Raw genomic sequence first — 18,661 nt, forward strand, 5'->3', positions numbered from 1 at the left:
CAATCTGGCACTTACTGGCTTTGATTGTGAGGCCTGCACCGCGCAGGGCCAACAACACTTCCTGGAGGTGGCGCAAGTGTTCCTCCCAGCTGGCGCTGAACACTGCGATGTCGTCCAGGTAGGCGGCACTGAAGTCCTCCAGTCCAGCCAAGACCTGGTTGACCAACCTCTGGAAGGTGGCGGGGGCATTCTTCATCCCAAAGGGCATCACCCGGAACTGGTATAGCCCATCTGGTGTGGAGAACGCTGACCTCTCTTTTGCCCCATCGGTCAAGGCGATCTGCCAGTACCCAGACGTTAAGTCAAACGTACTAAGGTACCGGGCAGCTCCCAACCGATCGATGAGCTCATCAGCTCTGGGGATGGGGTGCGCGTCAGTCTTCGTGACTGAATTGAGCCCTCGGTAGTCCACGCAGAACCGGAGTTCTGGTGAAGCACCAGGCGCCGCAGCCTTCGGGACCAAGACCACTGGGCTGGCCCAAGGACTGCTAGAGGACTCAATCACCCCTAACGCGAACATTTTGGAGACCTCCTCCTTAATGTATGCTCGGACCTTGTCAGTCACCCTGTAAGCCTTGTGCTTCACAGGAGGGCTGTCTCCGGTGTCAACGTCATGGACACACCAATGCGTGACACCCGGAACCAAGGAAAACAGATCCGGGAATTGTCCCAACAGTTGGCGACAATCCTGTTTCTGTTCAAGGGTCAGTGTGTCAGAGAGGACCACACCATCCACCGACCCGTCTTGCTCTTTAGCACACAGGAGGTCAGGAAGAGGCTCACTCTCCTCCTCCGTCCCATCATCTGTAGCTAGGAGCATGCCCACTTCGGACCTTTCTAAGTGGGGCTTCAAACGGTTGACATGCAGGACCCGCAAGGGGTTCCTGGGAGATTTCAAGTCCACCAGGTAGGTGACATCGCTCTTTTTCTCCACAACCTTAAACGGTCCAGTCCACCTGTCCTTGAGCGCACAAGGTTCCACAGGGGACATGACCCACACTTCCTGACCAGGCTGAAGCTCTACCAGAGTGGCATTCCGGTCGTACCAACGCTTCATCTCCTCCTGGCTGGCCTCCAGATTTGCCTGAGCAATTTCTCTGAAGCGCCGAGTCTGGTTCCGAAAGGCCAGCATGTAGCTGTATACATCCTGGGGAGGTTTCCTGGGAGATTGCTCCCAGCCTTCCTTGACCAGACTCAAAGGCCCTCTTACCGGGTGACCGTATAAGAGCTCAAAGGGGCTGAACCCTAGAGACTTCTGCGGTACCTCACGGTAAGCAAACAACAGGCATGGCAAGAGGACGTCCCATTTCCACCTCATTGGTTCTTCAAGACCCATAATCATGCCTTTCAGGGTCCGGTTGAATCTCTCAACCAGCCCATTTCCTTGAGGATGGTAAGGAGTGGTGAACTTGTAGGTTACCCCACACTCCTTCCATAGAGACTTCATATAGTTCGAAATGAAGTTGGTGCCTCGGTCCGACACCACCTCTCTGGGGAACCCCATTCGGGAGAAAACACCCATCAGTGCCCGTCCCACCACGGGGGCCGTCACTGTTCTGAGAGGGATGGCTTCCGGGTACCTTGTGGCATGGTCCACCAAGACCAGGATGAACCTGTTGCCCAGGGCTGTCTTGGGGTCCAGGGGCCCAACAATGTCAATACCCACCCGGTCAAAGGGGGTGCTGACCACTGGAAAAGGTTGGAGGGGAGCCTTCTGCTTCCTTCCGCTTTTCCCACTTGCCTGGCAAGTGCGACAAGTCTTGCAATGGATGTCTACATCCCTACGCATCTGAGGCCAATAAAAATGGGTGACAAGCCTGTCATAGGTCTTGTCCTGCCCCAGATGTCCAGCTAACGGTACGTCATGAGCCAAACCCAGTAGGAAGGCTCTGAAGCGCTGGGGTACCACCAGCACACGGGCTGACCCAGGCTCAGCAGCCTTAGGCTCGCTATACAGGAGGTCGTTCTCCCAGTACACAAAATGTGATCCTGACTGATCACCTGAGGATTGGGCCGAGGCCTGCTGCCTCATGCCCACAAGAGAAGGGCACTCTTTCTGTTCCGCACAGAATTCCTCCCTGGAGGGACCACCGTCCTGCTGCCAATGGGTCAGCTCGGGCAGATCTCCCAGTTCGGCAATTTGTTCCCCTGTGGGCTCCAGGGCATCCCCCTCAGGGTCTACCTCCTCCTGGACCACGGGAACTACGGGGGCCGGTTTCCCGCGCCTCCTGCCTCTTCCCTTTACAGCTGGGTCCTGGGCCGTACTTTCAGGCTCCGGGACCCCATCAACACCCTTACTCGCTGTCATCGAACGAGTGGTTGCACACACCCACTCTGGCACACCCAACATCTTCAAGTGCGCTGCTCTCTCCACCTTAGCCCAAGGGGAGTCTTCCAAATCATTGCCCAGGAGACAGTCGACAGGCATGGCGGGCCTCACAGCAACCTGAAGAGTACCTGAAACTCCCCCCCATTCAAAGGAAACCTGAGCCACCTCACACTCTTTCTGGGAGTTGTCGGCAGCTATCACGGGGTAGAAGGCGTGGGGAACCACCTGCTCTCGGGACACCAAGTGACACTTGACAGCTGTCACACTCGCTCCGGTGTCTCTGAGGGCTTCCACTCTATGGCCATTAATGGTCACCCACTGCCTATATTTACTAGTGTTACTAGGCAGAGGGGGTGGAGGGACCATTTGCATGTCTCCTAGCGAGACCAGGGACATTTCTGCGGGACCCCTCCCACCATGGACAACCATCTCTTCCCCTCCCAAGGCTACACTTGCCAACTGACGAGGGGGTGCACGCGGCGGTGCATTCGAATCCTTTTTGGGACACTGGGGGTCATAAAACTGGTGTCCCACCTGCCCACAACCGTAGCAGGTTAGGGGGCCCCTATGAACAGGTTTACCCGTCGGGGCCCCCGACTTCTTCTCAGGGGGAGGCTGGGAACCCTTCCCTTGGTTCCCTTGGGGATTACTTTGGGGCCCTTTCTGAGACTCCTTCTGTTTTCCCTTGTCCCCCCCACTCTTCTGCTGGGGACCCTGCCCACCTTTGGCTGAGTCTCCCACTGGACCCTTGTGGACCCTGGTACTGACCCAGCGGTCCGCCTCCTCAGCAAGTTTTCTAGGGTTAGATATCTTGCTATCAATCAGGTGCTGGCGCAGCTCTGGAAAACAGTTATTAGACAAGTGCTCCCAAGCAAACAAATCATAAAGAGCTTCATAACTTTCCACGTTGCTGCCCTTTACCCAACCATCCATGGCTCTGCAAAAATAAGACACATATTCAACCCACGTCGTACCAGGCAACTTCTTACATTCTCTAAAAGCTTGTCTGTACTGCTCGGGGGTTAAGCCATATCGCAACATTAAAGCATCTTTCATATGAGCATACAACATCCTATCCGCTACAGGCATGTCTAACAGGGTATCTCTTCCCTCCTTCACAAAGCGACCCCACAACCCCGCTCCCCAATTCTTCTCAGGGACCTGGTGGGCCAACAATGCTAACTCATATGCTTTAAACCATTGACCAATATCTTCATTCTTATTGTAATCTTTGATCACATCTTTCTGGAAGTAAAACTTACTTTCTGCAGGCTCGGATGGAATGCTGCCACCAGAGGGATTCAACTCTAACTTTTTAGCTTGGATATCCAGTTCCCTCAACCTGGCTTCACGCTCCAAAGCTAACTTCTCTCGTTCAAACTCCAACTTTTTGATCTCTAAATCAGCTTCCCTTCTACCTCTCGCATTTTCTAACTCCAACTGCCCATTTATCTTTAGCCTTGCCATCTCCATGTTGTAAGCTCGCTCTTTCGCCCTTTCTTCTCTTTCTTCAGGGGAAAGACCTTTGGAGGAAACACTGCTTCCGGGAGAGGGCACAGGTCCATTCACTGGCACCTCCTCGTCCCCTTCCTCTGTGGGTACCACCACCACATCAGAGGGATTTCTGGACTCCCACCAGGCCTGTAATGCTTTATAAAAATCATCTTTTCTCGAGAGGCCGGTGGTAGGAACTTCAAACTGGTTGCAAAAGTGTTTCAGCTCATCTTTCTTGTATTTCTTTAGCTTACTCCTCTCGAACTCTTCCACAACAACGATAGCAGGGGCAGTGACTCCGTTGTCACTCATGGTTAAAACTGGCAGTGTTCAGAAAATCAAGTTTCAGGAAAGCGGAGAACAAAAATAGAATCCTTCCAAATCAGATTGTGACTGCGTTATGGTCTGCTTTCACTATGTAGCGTACACTAATCACTGTACATGGGTCATAAATGCAAAGTCCAAATCCTCACCGCTGACCCACCAATGTTAGAACCGGCTGTCTCTAGTTGGCAGAGGTATACACTTCTGACAAATAGGGACACTCCTTTTCTAGTCAGGGCAAGGGGATCACACCATTTGATAACCCCTGCTCACCCCCTCGGTAGCTTGGCAGAGCAGTACAGGCTTATCTCAGAGGCTGTGCGTTAAGCAATTATGACCACATACAGTAATAAAGTGAATACACTACAAATGGACACGACACCGTAGTATTATAAAAATAAGTATTTTTATATAAGACTTAGCACAAGACCAAATAACGGCAAAGCTGTACACAATCGGAATAAATACGTTCGGGAAGGAAAAAGGATAGTTCAAAGGTAGTTTCTTCTTTAGCACAAATAGTCTTTTAGTAACAAGCAAATCTTCTTCTTGGAAACACAGTTCTTTAGCAACAGGGTAACCCACACGGGGCTACACGACGTCAAGGCAAAGTTAATCCAAAGGTTCGGCGTCGACCGCGAGGAGCGCTGCATCAAGCCTGGAGTCACACGGACCCCCAACAACACAGTACCTTTAGGAAAATGAAGCACACGAGGATCAGCGGCGTCGAGCAATCCGGCGTCGCGTCTTCGGTGTCGATCAGGCCTCAGCAGGCGTCGTCGATGATGCGGTTGCACAGAGTGAGCAGCGCTCACGGCGTCGAAGGGCACACGGGTGATGCGATCAGCAGCGGTGCAGACACGAGGTCCTCTGGAGCTAGAGCCGTACTCCCACTCACTGGCGTTGCTGCTGGCGTCGGTCGGGCCCACCGTCCGGTCGTCGTGATTGCTGTTCCTTTCAGAGGTGCTGGATTCACACTCCCAGCGAGATAGCACTTTTAGCAGATGAAGTCCTTTAGCCCTGTGACTTCAGCAGGAGACTGGCACTCTTCCAGTCCTTGGAGATTTTCTTAGCAAGCGTGAGAGTACACACACAGTTCCTCTCTCCTGGTTCCTTGGCAAAAAGAAAGAAGCACGGCAGGATTCCCCCAACAACAGCACACTGGCAGAAGGGGTAGGCAGTCCTTTAGATCAGCAGGCTTCTTGTCCTTGGTTACAGGGTTCCTTGTCAGAAGTGATCTGATTTCCTAGTTCAGGGGTCCTTCTCTTATACCCCTTTTCGTCTTTGATCCCTTTGTCTATGCCGGGGGTTTCCCAACATCCTGGGTCTGCGGTGGGTGGAGCTAGGTAGTCACACCTGGTCTATTCATTGAGCCGGGCAGAGTCCTCAGACGCCCCGCAGGAGGTGGAGCCAGCATTGATACCGGCCGGAGCAGAGCTATCGCCCTCCTGGCAGGAGGTGGGGCTAGGATCGTCCATGGCAGGTACAGAGCCATCAGTCGCTTGGCAGGAGGTGGAGCCAGCATTGTATCAGGCAAGGCAGGCTATCAACAACTACTCTCCCCCTACTCTCAGCGTAAATGTCCCACTCATCCCACACTGACTCATCCAGACCTCTTGGAGCCACCCAGCTCCCGTCACACACACGCAAGACCAGCAGAGACCAGATATGGTTAGGCAAGAAAATAGACACTTTCTAAAAGTGCTATTTTCGAACCCAGAGTCCAAAATCCATCCACACCAACGGATGCGTAATTAAACCCCGAGTTCAGGGATACCAAACTCGACATTGCACCGTACTCTCCGAGCCAGCTAGGATCATAGCATTAATAATCCCGGCGGCCCATCCTAAGCAATGGAGTGCAGGTTACCTCGCAATAGTGAAGCACGAAGATGGCGGTACTTCACTATCAGGACATGCCAACTTGGTCAGGCGTGTCCTACCTTACACTTACAATGCACCCTGCCCGCAGGCCTACCATAGGGGTGACTAATATGAAGTTAAGGGAAGGTTGGAGGGGCTGGCAAGTAGGTATACTTGCGCAGCCTGCGTGACAGTACGAGACTGCACGTGGGTCTCGCAATGACCGACCCGTAGACATTCTTTTACGAGGCCGCTCCTGTGGGTGGCACAACACGTGCTGCAAGCCCACGAGCGGCATTTGCATTTACAAGCCCCGACACTCCTGGTGCACTAGACTAGGGACTGACAGTAAACCAAATAAGCCAAACATGGATACAATAGACACATCAATTTAACATCGGGAGCACTTGCGCTATGGCACTGAACAGCAGTGACACGGCGCCCAAAGCATATACCAGCAAAACATCGTAAAACAGTAGAGGCAAACAGAAAAAATGGAGGAGAGACTCAAGCCAATGATGTCAGGTCTAACAATATAGTTATATATATATATATACATAAATATAACTTCATAAACGTATGATGGCAAAAAAAGCAAGAATAGATGCAATAAGCTATGCATAAATTTGTTTCTTTAAGCTTTGCATATTTCATGCAATAAAACATTAAACGTTAGGATATATGAATAGAAATTATTATAAAAGCAGTAAATATGTCAAAAGGGATACGTGTTGCCGATTAAACAGTACAGGCATGATACTTAATAGAACTGAGCATCTTTAAAAAGATTCAAAAATAAAAAATGGTTTGTTTAAAAGTCTTCAGCTACACAACAGAGTCTCTGTGGCTGAATCGTAATATTGTGTCCACTCCCCATCCGAGGACATGTCAATATCATCATGTGCACACGCAGCACCTGTGTGGTCATTATGAAAACCAGTTAAAGTGTGCTTGTTGAAGTAGCTAGCTCTCACATGGGGTGGACCAGCAATTGGTTGCAATTTCAAGATGCGCAGTAATGGCAAGTGTTCTGCATTTAGAGACTTGAAGATTAACAGCAATTGAAGACAGCTTTCAAGCAACTTGTCAAACAGTGTCACTGGCATAGTTGATCCATTACAATACAAATTTTGAAGTAGGAGCCAATGGTTACAGCAATATTTTCAAGGCAAGCCTCTGTAGATTGCTCTAGATGTGAATCCAAGATTTTCGCAGGACAGTTTACACCAGAACGCAGGTTTCACTTATGTATTGTCTATTTTGTGAAAAGATAGTATCCAGTTCTTTATGAGTTCAGAAAGCCAAGCATGTCCCAAATCTGAACAAGAGAAAGAGAACAAGTTCTCAGTCGATAAGCAGTAGAATAATCGTAAATCCTCTAAAGCGAGTAGAGAACATTAAGTGAAGAAACAATGGTCTCAATCCAAACGCTTCTTTAAATACAGTTACCAGACCAGATGCAATTATTTCAAAAAGATGCACAATACCAGTTGCTGTTGATGAATAAAATATATTATACACAACATCAGCGAAGTGAGTCGAGTATTGCATTTGTAATAGACTCTGAACCTCCAAAGTACTTCTGGCTGTCTGAAAGTTGTACATTTCTGCCACAGAAGTCAAAGGAGCTTCTTTGGGCAATAACTTTGAAACTAGTTTGCTACTTTCGTCAAATCACATGCCTCTCATATCAATACTAGGCCAAAGGATATTTGTAATCACCTGTTGAGGATGTGAGTACAGGGTCCTTCCAGAGCAGTGTATTGTTTTAGAATCTGTTCTCAAGGGTTGGCTTGGTTTCAAGCCATAGCAAGCAACATTAGTTAAAACTAAATAGGAACCATTGTACAGTAGTCCATGGTTTGTGGGAATGGATATAGTACGAGTGAGTGATAAAATAAGACTTAAACCTGAATGAAAGCACTACACATTCTGTGCAACAAAATAGTATCAAACACAAGGGAGTGTCCTAACAGATTTCTTATGCTGGATGTACTAGTAATGATTGGGTCATCGTCATTCAAGCACATGTAGGATAAAGGAAACATTCACAAATTGATCAGATGTATATTGTGCATTTTTTCGTACTAGCTTAAAGTTTTAATTGGTAGGGAAATAATGCCATGTATTAGCTACGTATTAGGTGGATGGTCACTAACTGAAAATAGTTTGTTCTGCTTCCACATATTTGATACTTAGCAGATTATACGTGGACAATGTTTTAGCCATTATTTTCTGTTTTAGGGTCAAACTTTAAGGCTCAAAAATAGCTGTTTTACTTTCACGACGCGTGAGCGGAGTGTTTATGATGCCCAGTTTAGTTATTTAATAGCTCTTAATTAAGCCTGGCTATGATGTACGTCTTCTGTGAGAAGACCTAAGGCTGAAGATAGGATATGATTTAATGAGTACACTTTTTTAGAGAGCGTGTGCATGGAATTATCAATGACCTTAAAAACTGTTTGCAGGTTTTCTTGATAAATTTGTCAAATTCTTTCTGAAGCCTCTTTTTCTGAGTATTTATTCCATTTATTATAAGTGACATGTATTCCTGGTGCTATGAATCATTTATTTCTAGAGAGATGTGGTCTTGGATGGAAGTCAGAAAAGTCTACGTTTAAAAAAAAAAAATTAAGGATAAGTGTTCTTTCACAGCCAAAAGACTGGCATGTGCTAACCAGCTTTGGTACAGTTTGGCTATACCATATGTGCAACTATTACAGGTGTTTGTGTGCTTTATCGTGGATCAGATCTACTAGCTTTAGGGCAAGGTATGTTGGAAAAAAATCAATGCATGCAGGTATTAGAATCCCAGGGTGTTAGATATTGGATTTCTAGCTGGCAGGGGTGTGCACCCTGTACTAACCACAATCCTAGTCAGTAAATTAACCTGTGTTCACCCTCTGGTACCTTGGCATAGAGCAGGCAGGCTTAACTTAGGAGTCAATGTGTAAAGTATTTACGCAACATTCAAAACAGTAAAGCAGTGAAAAAAACCACATAAAATAATACATGCCAAAAAAGAATATTGTGAAATATAGTGCTTAGGAACATAAAGCACCAACCGGGGCTATCAATCACTGTTGACTGGGTCAAATCTGAAAGTTTGTCCCACTGAAAAAGTACCTTGGATGGAGGGATGCGTTGACGTCGAAGAGCAGAGGAGGCGATTGCACAGTCGGGCATGCGTTGTTTTCAAACCCTCCACAATGAAGACGATGCATCCTCATCGAGTCATGCAGCCAGCGATGCGATGACCTCATTCTCGGTGGCAGCGGCTATGCATCAGCGTCGGGGTGAGATGCTTCAATTCTGACCGGTGCAAAAAATACAATGTGTGGATTTTAGCAGGAGACAGCCAGAAAAACCCACCTTCAAGGGCCCAGGACTAGTTTGGCAACCCTTGGCAGGGCAGGACTCACAGTTGGCAGAGTCCAGAGGATGTAGAAGGGTTGTTGGATGTCTGTTGGATGTCTTTGATGTCCCTGAGACTTCAGAACAGGAAATAAACCAGCAAGCCCTTGGAGTCACTTTGGTTCTGGGGATGTAGAGATGCGGGTCCAGTCCTTCTCACTCCCAGGTAAGGTGGGCAGCAGGCAACGGGGCAGTCACAGCAAAGCAGGAGTCCAGCAGAGTCAAACAGAGTGACAGTCCTTTCAGCAGCACAGCAGTCCTTCTTTCTAGCAGAATGTCCCCAGATCTAGAAGTGTAGTGAAGTGGTGGTGTCTGAGGTCCAGTACTTATACCCAGTTGTGCCTTTGAATTGGTGGAGACTTGAAAGACATGCCTTCGAAGTGCACAAAGTCCCTGCCCTTCCTACCCTAGCTTCAGACTCACCACAGGGGGTTATGCAGCTCTTTGTGTGGGGAAAGGCCCATCCCATTCAGGCGCAGGTGTCAGCTCCTCCCTCCCATCCTGCCCAGGATGACCCATTAAGATACTCTTGGGCCATTAGGATGTTGATGACCCATCAGGCACACGTAATTTACCTTTGTGTGAGGCTGTCTAGAGGGAATGCACAAAGCCCAGCTCTCACCCACCACCCCAGACATGTATTCAGAGACAGACAGCAGACTGGTTGAAGTAAGAAAAATCCAACTTCCGGAAAGTGGCATTTTCAGACTTGCAACTTAAAATGTAACTATATCATAAGTTGTAATTTTAAATTTTGATTCTAGAGACACCAAATATGGTTTTCCTATCTTTTCCCAATTAAAAATAACACTTATAAAATATAATAAGGCAACTCTCATGTTATTCTATGGGAGGGATAGACCTTGCAGTAGTGAAAAACAAATCTAAGAGTTTTTCATTACCAGAGCATGTAAAACTTAAATGTATATGTTCTACTGTTTAAATACACCACCCTGCCCTTGGGGCTGTCCAGGGCCGAACTTAGGGGTGACTGCTATGTATTAAAAAGAAAGGTTGGACCTGGCAAGAGAGTTAACGTGCCAGGTTGACATAGCAGTTTAAAACTGCACAAACAAATTCTGCAATGGCAGGCCTGAGACATGTTTAAAATGCTACCGAAGTGGGTGGCACAATCAGTGCTGCAGATCCACGAGTAGTATTTAATTTACAGGCTCTGGGCACATGTAGTGTACTGTACTAGGGACTTACAAATAAAATAAATATGCCAAACAGATGTATACCAATTATACTATGTTTTAGGGAGAGAGCATAAGCACTTTAGCACTGGTCAGCAGTGGTAAAGTGCACAGAGTCCTAAAGCCAACAAAAACAAGTTCAGAAAAAGAGAGGAGGAAGGCAAAATGTTTGGGGGTGACCCGGCAAAAAGGGCCATTTCTAACATAGGGCCATAAGGCTATATCTTCAGGAGAGAGCTGGGTAGAATTAAATGGTCCATTCTGGATCCTTTGATTTACATACGAGTCAGAAACCTTCATTTGTGATTACTAATCATCAAACATGGTCAAACTAACTTTCGGTCTAGAGTGGTTTTAAAGTCTTACATAGGGCCATATCCCAGATTGGTAGCCTGTTGGATAGTTTTGTTCATGAAGATCATTTCCTTGAGTATAATGCTTTCTCAAAATAAGGCCACTTTGCCTTGAATCTGTCAACATCTGGTTACCCAAATACTTTTCTCATCAATAGTTTATTTCCAATACTCCTAGTCTTGGATGGCAGGATCTGAATGACTCATTTGAATAAATCAGCTTGTTAGCAGTACTCATATTCTTCCAGAGCCTTGTTGGATTTTGTGAGAAAGTTGGGTGACTATTAGGAGGCGGAACTACACAATGCTCTCATTGTGTGTAATTGTATATTTCTCTAGGATAGCTAGTTCTATGTATGTAATAGTGTACATAGTGATGATAAAAACAGACTTCTTTGTGATCGACCAAATTTAAATAAGGATCTTCATTATTCAAAGTAACATATGCCTGCAAATCAGACATTGTGTGCTTTACAGTCTTTGTATCCCAGTCATCTGCAATAGAACAAGACTAACAATATAATGCATTGAAACATTTCAAAATGTAATGTATTTGCAGTGTGTCAGTAGGTTCCATTATCTGATAGGGAACCTTTTCTGAAATATATCCTCGGCACATGATAGGCTGTGATGTTTGCAGTGTAGAGATTTTGTCAGGCTCTGTTAGAGGAAAGACGCATCTGCAGTTCACGAATCACAGGTTGTTCAATTGTTCTCTATGTAACATAATGTCCACTCAGTAGCAGTAGCACAGTGATCATTGTTGTTAGCCATGTTATGAGAAGAAACGCTCCAAAGTGGTCCAGACATAGGACCAAGGCGGAATTAAGTGTCTGTCACAAAACCGATGGTGGTAAGCATGAAGCAGACTGTAGTGTTGTGTGACTTTGGAGCTTGATGAAAAGTCCTCTGTACAAAGTTCAGAGTCATTATTATACATAGTTGATTCCTGAAAAGGCACCCTCTAAGTTGATGTGGGCTTAGGTGGTTTTTCATAATAAATCATGGAGTTGCATTAAACATTGCCCACTGAAGTGCTGGCAGCATTAGATTTGTCTGTAAAGTTCCTTGCTCTGTGTAGCATTGGAGACGCAGTATGCTCAAATATTCCCAGCTGGGAACTCAAGCTAGTGATATTAATATTCTCATTAAGGTTTATTTGATTCAGAGTAGGGAGAGACTGAGAGGTTCTACTCTAATCTCTCCTGGTGTATGCAATGGTCTGCTTAAGAGAATCAGCTTCATAGTCCTTTTTCAAGTGGTTGAAGGACACCTGTCTGTTTTTCCTTGAATTAGACAAAGGAGGCAGAATGACATTTTGTTTGCCTTTTACCCCAAGGACTGTAATGGGGGGGTCTTTAAGATGTTTTTTTGTGGATTTTTCACACACAAAATCTTCTACTTTAGGGATCCACTCATCAGCAATGATTTCAACCTTCCCTTCACTGGTGGTGGGCTTTAGAATGGTGCACATTTGACGTATTGGATACTCTGTAAGACGTTCGAACATTTTTCCAGGTCAAAAGTTTCTTCATTCACCACCTTCCCTGGATTTTCTAAGTCAGGTTCATATATAGGACCTCAGAAGAGAACCTTGTATGGAGTGCATCCCCTCAATACTCATCTAAGCAAGTTATTTAATGCTCTCTGGGCTCCATACAGACTATCGTACCAACTAAGCCGGAACATAGTACCCTGGCAACCAAGGCTTGTTTAGTCATGCCATTAGCACGGTCAACTAACCTGTTGGATTCTGCTCTAACTGGGTTGCTGAATTATAGACAAACTCCCAGTACAGACATGGTATCCCAGTAAGCCTTGGAGGTGAATTGATGACCATTATGAGTGAAATGAATGTAGTGCCCCCATTGCTGCCAGGCACTGAACATCATTTACAACTCATGTAGAAATCACATTTCTCTGTGGCCACACCCATAGGAATCAAGAACATGAATCAGTGGCTACCAATATATATTTATATCAGTTATCCAATTGTATTGGCCTGATATGGTCCAAATAAATAACCCTGAGCGGTATGTTGGAGACTGGAAGAGGAGTTGGTTAGGGTCCTTAAAAGTAGATGGTTTACTCTGTTGAAAATGATCACACTTTCTGATATAACGCTAGTCTGGTTATATAAACAAGGTCACCAGTAGCATTGCCATGGTTGCATTGACTCCCTCATGAGCTTCACTGATTAAATCTAATCTGTCTGTCTAGTTGGGCATTATTCTGTCTCCTACTCCTGATCTGATCTGAATAAAGGGTGTACATGTATTTATTAGGAAAGCCTGCAGGAGGGTTTCTATTCTGTTTAGTGCTATGTATGACTGCTAAAATATCTGTGACAATCTTCGTTTGAGATCTGGTTAAGGCCGCCACTGTAATAATCTGAATTGCATCTTTGGCATCTAAATCAGCCTCATAGTTCTCTTTAGAATGAAATCCATCACACTGATGGCCCAAACTGTGCCTCACATGGACCAAAGGAAGCTTATCTATATACTTACCCAGAATTATTTCTCTTTAATAGATTTTCCCTTTTAATCTTTCAATCCATCCAAGCACATATGTTGCAAATAAACATTGTATCTTTGTACACAGTAGGATGAAACTGACACTATGAGTGTGGTAATCAATGTGCTTTACCGTTTATAATGCAAGTAACAGGGCAAGAAGTTATTGATGTTGTGCAGTGCTGTCACCTAAGATCTTAGTGTGGGTGCAGTGTGGACGGAATTCACCATCGTTCGCTACACCTTGCATTGCAGGGCAGGTTGTGGAGTACTTATATTTTGTTCCTACCGCTGGTCGAGAAAAGCCTATGTATGAAGAACGGGATCATACTGATACTTTACATCCACTGCACTCAAGAAGAGGCCCGCTGCAGCCATCTCAGGTGTAGCGCTCATGCATAAGGAATGCTTCTCTATATGGCTGCCTTTGGTGCCGGCACGGTAGGAAACACAAACAAGAGGCGCTCCTGCAAAAAAGCAGTTGCACAGCTATAAGAACGCTTGGAAGCTGTGCAATACAAATTAGACGTGTATGCAATAGGAACAGTCTGTCTCTCCTTGTAGATCACATAGGTATAAGAGGAGTGTCTTGGTATGACTCTAAGAACTAAGGGGCCTATTATGATGGAGTGCGGATCCCCACTTCACGACCAGCAGTGGCAATCAGCACGCCATTACTCCCCGCACGCCCACCATTTACCCCCACCATATTATCATGGCGGGGTACTGCTGTATTTCCGCCAGCAGGCAATCGTCACGATTGGCTGCTGGGCGGAAAGGACCCATAATAAGGTGGCGGTGCCTTGCAGGCACCGGCATCCATATTATGATGCGTGCGGTGTGCATGCCTTTCCATGGCGGAGACTCCACCGGCCTTAATGTTAATGGCAGGAATGCGCTCGCCAGTGTGTCGGGCGCATCTTAATTGGCCTTGCAGGACTGCTCTGGCGGTCGGTCTCGTTTTCCGTTACATCATAATGGGGCCCTAAGTTGGTCTTACTGTCCCTAGTTTGTAAATATTTAGGGGTCTATTACGATGTCGACATAATCACCCGCCCGCCTCCCATAATCACCCTCCACCATATTATGATGGCGGGGTACCCTTAGCGGATGGGAAGACCGTCCGCCACTTCTCTGACCAGTCGATAGGGTGGAAAAGGGTTGAATTTGGTGGCAGTGTCTGCTAGACACCGCCATCCATATTATGATGGGAGTGGGAAGCAGCCTTACCGTGGCGGCAAGCATGCGGTATTCACAGTTGGGGGCCCATTGTGGGCCCCCAGGATGTTGGGGGGGGGGTGGGGGCACATAGGGTTTACCTATGTTACCCCCATATTTGCATGCACAACGTGGCAGGCACCGAGCGGTGTCTGCCACGTTGTGTATGCAAATGCACAGTGTGCAGCCCCAGCTTTGTGGTGGGCGGTGCTATGTGCACCGCCCACCACAATTATGTTGAAGGGGGATACCACCGCCACCATGGTGGTGGCATCCTAATTGCCTGTCCCGGACCGCCGCACCACTGGCAGCCGGTCCCAGCACCTCTAGGGTGGTGGGCGGACGAAAGTCCTCCCGCCATCCTAATAGGCCCCTTAGTCTCAAGCATATCTGTCTGCAAAGCACACAAGATATCAGTGTGGTTGTTCGCCCAATGTTTTGCTAAATATGTGGGAGGTATCAAGTCATACAAGGGCTTCACTCATTTAGTGTGGTGCAACAAGTAAGTTCCTCCAAAGTTAAGAAATCCTAGAAGGGATTGAAAGTTCTTCAGAGGGTTCGGAGGCTGCAATTAGGACCCTTCTGAAGGAAATCAGAAGTCAGACCCATGTCCTCATTAGATAACTTGTATCTGAGGATGGTCACAGTAAGGTAGGCAATCTTAAAACAAAAATTAATTAATTCTGTAACCATGTGATGCTAATAGTGTTATAACTTTGTCAACCTTAGTCAGGTTGTAGAATCCTACTGAAACAAATGCAAACTCTGTCAGCAAATATGATAAATGAGAACAGTTATTATAAGCCAACAAAACGTGCAGCACGGGGACACACAGCTATCACCAGAGTGTCCAACAAGGGGAAGTCTCACACGAGCCTTTATGCTTGCAAACCACAGCCAATGGGCAATACATGTCCCGTAGAATTACAAAATTAAGACAGTTTCTCAGAAAGAATGGACTGAGCAAATCCTGCCCGTCATAAGACTTGGCAGGTTACACAAATATAGAACACCAGGCCAATCAGAAGAGGCCAACACTGCATGATACCCGCAGGTTGTGAGGTAGTGAGGGTTCTTGTTACCCATGTGGCCCGTGATTGTGATAGTTGGAGACTTTCTGGACCAATGCAATGTACTGGAGATGGTTTCTGCTGTTGTAAAACTTTTCCATCAGAAATACACAAGCCTTGCTTCTTACAGAAAAGGTATGTTCTATTTACCCCTGCTTTTAGCCTGCTTACCTGCAGCTCGCGCCCCTCTCTCCCCTCACCTGCATTTAAAAAACGGCAGTCTCTGCCTCAAAAGCACCACCACTTCGGTGGGTCCGGGTCCTGGGGGTCACTTTGGGCGCCATCTTTCTTTGGGACACCTCAGCCAGCGGCGGCTGCCATCTTGGAGCGGACTCGCACGCTCAGGGCTGATTGGAGCGCCTATTTAAGGCGGGCTTTAGTGTGGTGCTGGTTAGACCATCTACCACATCGCTGCGCTCGCGCTGTTCTAGCGCGGAGTATTTTAATGCTTCCTGGTTTTGTATTTGGGTTCGTTTTCTGTTCTATTTACCCCTGCTTTTAGCCTGCTTACCTGCAGCTCGCGCCCCTCTCTCCCCTCACCTGCATTTAAAAAACGGCAGTCTCTGCCTGAAAAGCACCACCACTTCGGTGGGTCCGGGTCCTGGGGGTCACTTTGGGCGCCATCTTTCTTTGGGACACCTCAGCCAGCGGCGGCCGCCATCTTGGAGCGGACTCGCACGCTCAGGGCTGATTGGAGCGCCTATTTAAAGTCGCTCCCTCACGCGCAGCGTGACGCGCAGGTGGACGCCTTCACTTAGCCTGAGTCGTGCCGGAGTCCTGCCCGTCTGCGCCCGTCAGCGTCCCGGAGGCGACGGGGCGGCGGGGGACGCCGGTCCGGTGACACTTTGGCTGAGATGATTTGTTACTCCTCTGCGACGTTGCGGGACATGCGGGGCCTCTCCAGCTCCTGCCGCTCCGTCTTCCCGGGGCGATTTAAGGGTAAACAACGTTGCCCGGGTTGTGGCTGGACGCCTTCCTGTACCAGTGTCAACGTCCCTCGTCCAGCAACAGCTGGCGTTCAGCATCTTTGCCTGCTGCTGAATACGAGGTCGGTAGGTTGCCATGCCCTGCATATTTATGATCTTCTTGTTAGGGAAAATTCCCTATGTCTGCTATTGACCGAAACCTGGTTGGGAGAGGCTTCCAACCCGGATGTCTTCTCAGCCATTCCTCCGGCGTACAACATCTTCCGGCAGGATAGAGTGAAGGGAAGAGGTGGGGGAGTGGCGGTAGTGGTGAAAAAGAGCGTTTCCTGCTCAGTGCTTCCCCTGAACTCCATTGGGAGCGCTGAGTCGCTCGCCTTCACGCTCAGACTGTCCCCGGGCCAGGCTTTGAAGGGGCTGTTGGTTTATAGACCACCAGGCCCTGTGAGCTCCTTCCTGGAAGATCTGCAGACAGCTGTCTCTGAGTTGGTGCTGACCACACAGCATTGTGTAGTGGCCGGTGATTTCAACTTCCACCTTGACGTGGCGGACGACCCGGATGCGGCCAAACTGCTGGATATTACATCTCCGCTGGGTCTTATACCGTTCGTGTCAGGGCCAACACATGAGAAGGGGCATACCCTGGATCAGGTGTTTTCGTCGGTCCCTCTTATGGAGGTTGATACCCTGCCGGTGCTCTGGACTGATCACAGGTTGATCAGATTTTCGGTGCTGGAGAGTACGCAGCTGGATAACAGCGCCTCTACCTTGTCTAGACCGGCCTCGAGAGCGCTGCACAGAGTGACACCTGACATGCTGGAGCAGGCGCTTCTGGATCACCCATGCCATCTTTCGGGCGATCTGGAAAGTGACACTGAGGCTTTGCAGCTATGGCTCACTGATAGGCTGAACGATCTGGCCCCCAAGGTAGCCCCCCGGTCCACGGCGGCACGGCAATCTGCACCGTGGTTTATGGAGGCGCTCCGTGTGGCTCGCAGTCAATGTAAGGTGGCCGAGAGGGCCTGGCGCCTTCTGTATGATGGGGAGGCTAAACTCGCCTATAAGGCGGCGGTGAAGGCTTACCATCGGGACATCCTGGGAGCGAAGAGGGAATATTTGGCTAGGAGGATGGAGGCATCTGCGAACTCCTGTAAGGAGATCTTCACCATTGTGAAGGAGTTCACAACCCCTAGCTCCCAATCGCCCCCTTTAGTTTCTTCGGATGCGTGGGCATGTGATCTTGCCGGTTTCTTTACCAATAAGATCAAGGCGATTCAGGCCTCCTTTGTGGAGGGACCGGAGGATGGAAGTGGCGTCACTGGGGCGGGTTGCGGACCTCCGCACACACCTGCGGCGGTGTTGTCTGTTTTTCCTGTTGTTTCCAGCGATGTGTCCAGGCAGCTGCTGGCCAATCTGAAATCTGTCTCGCCACTTGACCCCTGCCCCGTCAAATTTTTGGCTGGGATGGCGGCGGTGGTGAACCCGCTGGTTAATCCCATCCTCAATGCCTCTTTGAGGGAGGGGAGGGTCCCTAGCTCTTGGAAAAGAGCGATGGTGATCCCCCTCCTTAAGAAACCGGGTCTCGATGCCGAGGTTCTGGCCAATTATAGGCCAATTTCACTCCTTCCGGCCCTCGCGAAGATCATGGAAAAACACGTTCACGGTGTCCTGTCGAGCTTTTTGGAAGCTAACAATCTGCTCCACCCATCCCAATCCGGTTTCTGTCTCAATTTTAGTACGGAAACGGCTTTGCTGGAGGTCACCGAGATTATCAGGGAGACTCTGGATGTCGGCGGGAGGGCCATGTTGGTCATGCTAGACCTATCGGCGGCCTTCGACACCGTCCCCCATAGGGCACTCTTAGCGAGGCTTTATGACATCGGCCTTAGGGGGACGGCGCTCAGGTGGTTCACATCTTTCCTTGAAGGCCGCCGCCAGACGGTCTGGGTCTCCCAGAGCTC

The sequence above is a fragment of the Lissotriton vulgaris genome, chromosome 1_1, assembly GCF_964263255.1.
Source record: "Lissotriton vulgaris chromosome 1_1, aLisVul1.2, whole genome shotgun sequence".
Taxonomy (NCBI): Eukaryota; Metazoa; Chordata; class Amphibia; order Caudata; family Salamandridae; genus Lissotriton; species Lissotriton vulgaris.